Source organism: Euphorbia lathyris, chromosome 2 (assembly GCF_963576675.1).
Source record: "Euphorbia lathyris chromosome 2, ddEupLath1.1, whole genome shotgun sequence".
NCBI classification, from domain to species: domain Eukaryota; kingdom Viridiplantae; phylum Streptophyta; class Magnoliopsida; order Malpighiales; family Euphorbiaceae; genus Euphorbia; species Euphorbia lathyris.
Genome location: NC_088911.1, coordinates 33,878,328 through 33,884,734, shown reverse-complemented (window position 1 = coordinate 33,884,734; position 6,407 = coordinate 33,878,328). Strand labels below are relative to the sequence as shown.

At 33.9% G+C, this 6,407-nt stretch overlaps 1 non-coding gene across 1 annotated transcript; it reads right to left on the bottom strand.

Annotated features, from left to right (window-relative positions):
* Window positions 1-5,861: 5,861 nt before the first annotated feature.
* Window positions 5,862-5,968, bottom strand: LOC136221016 (small nucleolar RNA R71). The gene has a single exon (XR_010684809.1). It is a non-coding gene; the product is annotated as a small nucleolar RNA R71 (small nucleolar RNA).
* Window positions 5,969-6,407: the final 439 nt, after the last annotated feature.

Sequence of the window (6,407 nt, the reverse complement as noted above, 5' to 3'; positions counted from 1 at the left end):
TTTTCATGCGAATGAAGATAGAAGGATTTATCTACAAGACATTACTAATGGTATTTCATTAATTTTATGTTACGAAGTAATTATTTATTCAAATATTAGTCAATTTCATAATAATTCATAAATTCATATGTAGGAAACATTAATTCATTTGAAAACTCACCAGTTCGTGAAAAGCGTAAGCCAAACACCACCACGTCGGATGATGTGCATATTACTAATGGTATTACATTTATTATCCATAAATATATTATTTTCTATTTGTGTTGAAATTAATCACAAAATTTATATGCATCGTTTTAATATTGTATTTGAATGTTTTTATTCTGTTGATCAATATACAATCTTTAAATACAATAAGTAATATACTTATAATTTTTTTTAATAAACTACAAATTATGCAAAATGCAGATATATTGGATTTTGGAGTTCCCGAATATATATGCTCTTTTTGTGGTGCATTATTTTGGTATGAAGAGCGAATTCGTAAGCAGCGAAATTCCAGTGTACCTATATTTACATTATGTTGTGGGGCTGGGAAAGTAAAATTACCGTTAATGAGGGATCTCCCAGATACATTACATAATCTTTTGTATGGGAGTGACAGTCGAAGTAAATCATTCATAGAAAATATCAGAGCATATAATATGATGTTCTCCTTTACATCAATGGGTGGTAAGATTGATTCTTCACTGAACAATGGAAATGGACCATATGTCTTCAGACTTAATGGTCAAAATTGCCACTTGATTGGTAATTTGCTACCACAACATGGATCACAACCAAAGTTTGCACAACTTTACATACATGATACAGAGAATGAGATTTCTAATAGAGCGGGATCTTTTTGGTACGTTATTATATGTTTTATCATTACTGTAGCAGAATTAATTTTTTTTATCTAATTGTTACCTTTTTCAATATATCAATCTAGTTCTCGAAATTCGAAGAAACGTTTTGATGAATCCATCATTAAGGACCTAAAAGTTATGTTGGACGAGTACAATGTTTTAGCACAGTCATTTAGAGTAGCCAGGGATAGATTGTCTGGTGATGAATATCCAGAGGTAAAATTAAGATTGATTGGAGGTAGGAAAACAGATGGGCGAAGGTACAACATGCCAAGTGCTTCGGAAGTTCCGGGTTTAATAGTGGGAGATGTTGATACTTTAGAAATATGCAGAGACATTATAATCGAGACTAAGAATGGTATGTTGAAGCGTATTAATGAGTTACATCCATCTTATCTGCCTATGCAGTATCCATTGCCTTTTCCATTAGGCCAGGATGGATTTCGAAAAGATTTTTTGTTTAACAATAATAAGAATGGAAAAAGGGAAACAATTAGTATGCGGGAGTTTTTCTGTTATCGAATACAACAAAGAAACGATGAACGATCATCTATTTTGAATTCACGGAAGTTGTTTCAGCAATTTTTGGTTGATTCTTACACAATGATAGAGGCCGAAAGGTTGAGCTACATTAGGAACAATCAAAAAAAATTGAGAGCAGATTTATATAAAGGGCTATCAGATGCAATATTGAAAGGCGAAACCAACCCATCCTCAAGTGGGAAAAGAATCATTCTACCATCATCATACGTTGGTGGTGCAAGGTGCGTGTACTCTTAAATTATAAAAAAATTCAAAATTTAGTTAATGTTTTTCATTTAGTTGTTAAATTTCAAATATTACATATAACATTATCTAACAAAATCTTAACTAATATAAGTGTTTGATATTAACCTTAGGTACATGATGCAAAATTATCAAGATGCGATGGCAATATGTCGCTGGACTGGATATCATGATATTTTCATCACTTTCACATGCAACTCAAAGTGGGCTTAAAAGCAAAAGATAGACCAGATATAATAACAAGAGTTTTCAAGATGAAGTTGGATAAGTTGGTTCATGACTTGAAAAATGATAAAGTATTTGGAAGGATAAAAGCCCGTAAGTCCTTATTTTTTATAATATTATAATTTAGAACATTTCAATAATGAGTATTCTTACACATGTTTGTACATGACAAATTTTCCAGTTATGTATACAATTGAATTCCAAAAACGTGGCCTGCCACATGCACATATGTTGTTGTTCTTGCATCCAGAAGATAAGCATCCGTAGGGAAAAGATATTGACAATATCATTTCAGCAGAAATTCCAGAACCGGGTGAGAATCCTCAATTACATGAGTTGGTTAAAAAGTTCATGCTACATGGCCCTTGTGGTGTTTCAAATAACAAATCACCATGCATGAAAGATGGAAAATGTTCCAAGCGCTTTCCAAAGAAATTTAATAAGGAGACAAGTGTTGATGAAAATGGATATCCGTTGTACATGAGAAGAGATAATGGAAGAACAATATTGAAAAACAAAATTCTTCTCAACAATAGATATATTGTGCCATACAATCAGCAGTTGTTATTGAAATATGATGCGCATATTAATGTGGAATGGTGAAATCAACATAGAGCAATCAAATATTTGTTCAAGTACATAAACAAGGGGAATGATCGAATAACTACTGCTTTTTACCAACAAAAGGGAAATGCTGGTGATGGCATCGATGATGAAGTTAAAATGTATTATGATTGTAGATACATTTCTCCTTGTGAGGCAGCATGGAGAATATTTGCATTTCACATTAACTACCGTGAACCGGCTGTAGAACGACTCAGTTTCCATCTTCCAAATGAACAAAGTATTGTGTTTAATGACGATGAGCCAACTGAGGATGTTGTTAGAAGAGGTAATGACGCTGGAACCATGTTTTTGCAATGGATGAGAGAAAATGAAGAATATACAGAAGCGCGAGAGTTAACTTATGTTGAATTTCCAAATAAGTTTGTGTGGAAAGAAGTGGAAGTAATTGACCCTACATCCAGTATAAAAAAGAAGATCAAGAAATGGTGTCCTAGAAAGCGTGGGCTAAGTGTTGGAAGAATATTTTACGTTCATCCAGGAGCAGGTGAGTTGTATTATCTCAGAATATTGTTGAATATTGTGAAAGGCCCAACCAAATATGATGACATAAGAACTGTGAATAATATCTTATACCCTACTTTCAAAGAGGCTTGCTTTGCATTGGGTTTACTGGATGATGACAAAGAGTACGTATATGCAATTCAAGAAGCATCCTTTTGGGGAACATGCCATTTTATTCGTTTATTGTTTACTTCTCTATTGTTCTCAAATTGCATTACAAGTCCGGAATCAGTTTGGAATCAAACATGGCATTTACTTTCCGATGACATCCTATATCGCCAACGAAGGCTCCTTAATAACCAAGGTAATACATTTATAATGCATTGCTTTAATTTATCTTTACTTATATTTAAATTCAAAAATTCCACATAAAAACATAGTAGGATTGATATCAACATTGCATTGTTTATTTAGAAAATCAAAATGAATCAAATATATGATAATAGAAATGAAAACCATGATCCGATAAATAACACTTTTATTTTCTGTATCATGTTTTTTTTTCTAGATTTGCAAATGGATGATGAGCAGTTAAAAAACTTCACACTTTCTGAGATAGAGAAAAATCTGAATAGAAATGGGAAAAGCTTAAGAGATTACCCTTCATTACCATTCCCAGATGCATGCCTAATTGAGGAAGGAAGAAATAGTCTCATTCAAGGTGAACTTGGTTATGATAGAGAGTTGTTAGAAGAAGATGTTAAGCCCAAAATATACCTAAAATATCATCAATAATTACATCAATATTGCTACGAACTTATGCTATTTATAACTGTTTAGGAAGCTTTTACTCTCGAATATGTTTCTTTCTTGTAAGGTACATAAATATTTGGTAAAATCCAAATAGGAACGAAAAGAGCTCGAAAACAGAAGAAAAACCCTACAAAAGGAGTCGAAGACGACAGAAATTAATAACGCCAAATCGAGGACGCGAACGAAAGCAGAAGAACTGAAAAACGTTCCGTGCCGCGACCGCGGCCCCCAAATTCACAGTCGCGACACACGTTCCCCAGCTTTTCCTTCCTTCGTTTGAAGACCAATGGATGCTCCCCCATTCTCGGTAGAGAATTTAATATTCTCGGTACGAGCAGGAGTTTTTAGGGGCATAGTTGCACACTTTCGTTTTCGACGAAACGCGATCGTTCGGGTGGATAAAGACGTCCTTTCGCAATAGACACGATCCTTCACAACGGACACGACACTTCAATCAAGACTCTTCAACATCTATAAATAAAGATTTGATGGAGAGTTGAAGATATGTAGAAGAAAGAGATTAGTATAGAATTTATGCAGAAATTCTGAATCAAGTGATTCAGAAGTTAGACTTCGATTCTGTTCAAAAGCAATATGCTGTACACACATTGTTTATTCAATAATAACAAGTTTAGTAGCGTTTAGACATTGTTCCAGTTTAGTTTTCATTTTGGTAGTAGACCGACCCAGTCTCTATTATGAAGATTCAACGAGAAGATTGAGTAGAGGATCCGCCCCTGAGCCTGACAAACTCTAACGAAACCCAAGGAAAGGATTGACAACCCGTTCACTTGCAAGTCGTCGAATGTTTCCATGCTCCATGTTCTCTGTAAACTTGTATCAATTTATATTTCATCTAATAAAGTCTATTCTATTCGATAGATTTTTATGCAGCACTTATGGTAACCAATCCACTAAAGTGACTGCTGGTGTTTTCAATAAAACGTATTTAATCCAAAATTTTTACAAGGAAACTTTGTTGAACACTTAGGCAAATTATTATCTCGAAAGAGTTTTAATTTGATTAAGGGCAACTATCCCGAAAGGGTTTTGTCATGTTCAAAGCCAATTAATTAGAGGTTCCGTCATTTATTTCATCTTTATAATTCGTACAAAGTTTAAAGTTGTTTTCTTTGCTTAATGCAAATAAATACATTTGTTTACTTTTCTAAAAAGTACTAAACGTTCCTATCTTGCAAATTCATTCTTAAATCAGAGTATTTTCTAACATTTTCATAATCTAATCTAATTCTCATTCTAGCAATTTCAAAACCAAAACCGATTAAACGATTTTTCCATATTATAAACCTTAAAGTAAATTTAACCGATTATAAATAAGTTTTGTTTAAAAAACGTTCCCTGTGGGATCGATATTTTTTATTACTACAAGCATATACCGTGCACTTGCGGAAATCGCTCAACAAGTTTTTGGCGCCGTTGACGGGGAATGCCAAATTTTTTGACAAAATTTTAAATTTTTCGTGTTTTATTACGAATCTAGGTTTATTCATACTTATTCAAACTTTTATATTTTATTTATTTTCAATTACTAACATATTTATTTTTCAAATTCTGTTTTGTAGGTAGTTTCGGTTCGTGCGAAATTTCAAGTTCATACGCAGTTCTCGAAGTTCAGGCACGTCACCAGATCCTATTGACCCAGAAATTGAAAGAACTCTTAAAAAGAACAAGAAAGAAAAGAAAAAGAAAAACAAAACCCCAATAAAAACTAGAATTACCGAGTCAGAAGTTATGGCCACACTTATGGATTACGCTAGGTCAGGAGTGGCCGGTGTAACAAACAGTATAGTTAGACCCCAAATTAATGCAAATCAATTTGAAATTAAGTCTGCGTTGCTTAATATGTTGCAAAATAACGTAACATTTTACGGGTTACCTAACGAAAATCCTAATACCCATTTGACAAATTTCTTAGAAATTTGTGACACTTTTAAAATACCAAATGTGACTGCAGAAGCAATCAATCTTCGCCTTTTTCCTTTTACTTTGAAGGATCGAGCCAAAGAATGGTTAACTTCTATGCCAGCCGCATCAATTGAGACTTGGGAGCAATTAGCCCAAGCATTTTTATCAAAAAAATTTCCTTTAGCAAAAACCGCAAGAATCATTAAAGAGTTAACATCTTTTTCTCAAAATGATAATGAAACTCTTTATGAGGCTTGGGAACGTTTTAAAGAACTTCAACGTTTATGCCCACACCACCAATTGCCCGCCGAACTTTTAATGCAAACATTTTATAATGGACTAAATCCTACAACTAGAGGTTCATTGGACGCTATGTCTGGAGGGTTATTCATGAAGAAAACATCTGCCCAAGCAAGAGAACTTTTGGAGGAAATGGCAATCAACAGCAGTATGTGGCCCGCGGAACGTGGACACGTACCATTAGCGAAACCATCATCCTCAACTACTTCATCAGTTAAAGGTATAGTGAATCTTGATCCAGTAGCGATGCTGCAAGCCCAATTTTCTGCCTTATCGCACGAAATTGATAGGTTTATGGCACCGTATGATTCTAATGGTAAGCCAATCCAAACGGATGTGGACTACGAAGGTATGAGCGAAATTGAACAGGTAAATTTTGTCCAAGGGCAAAACCAATATAATGACCTTTATTCCAATACATATAATCCTGGATGGAGAAAT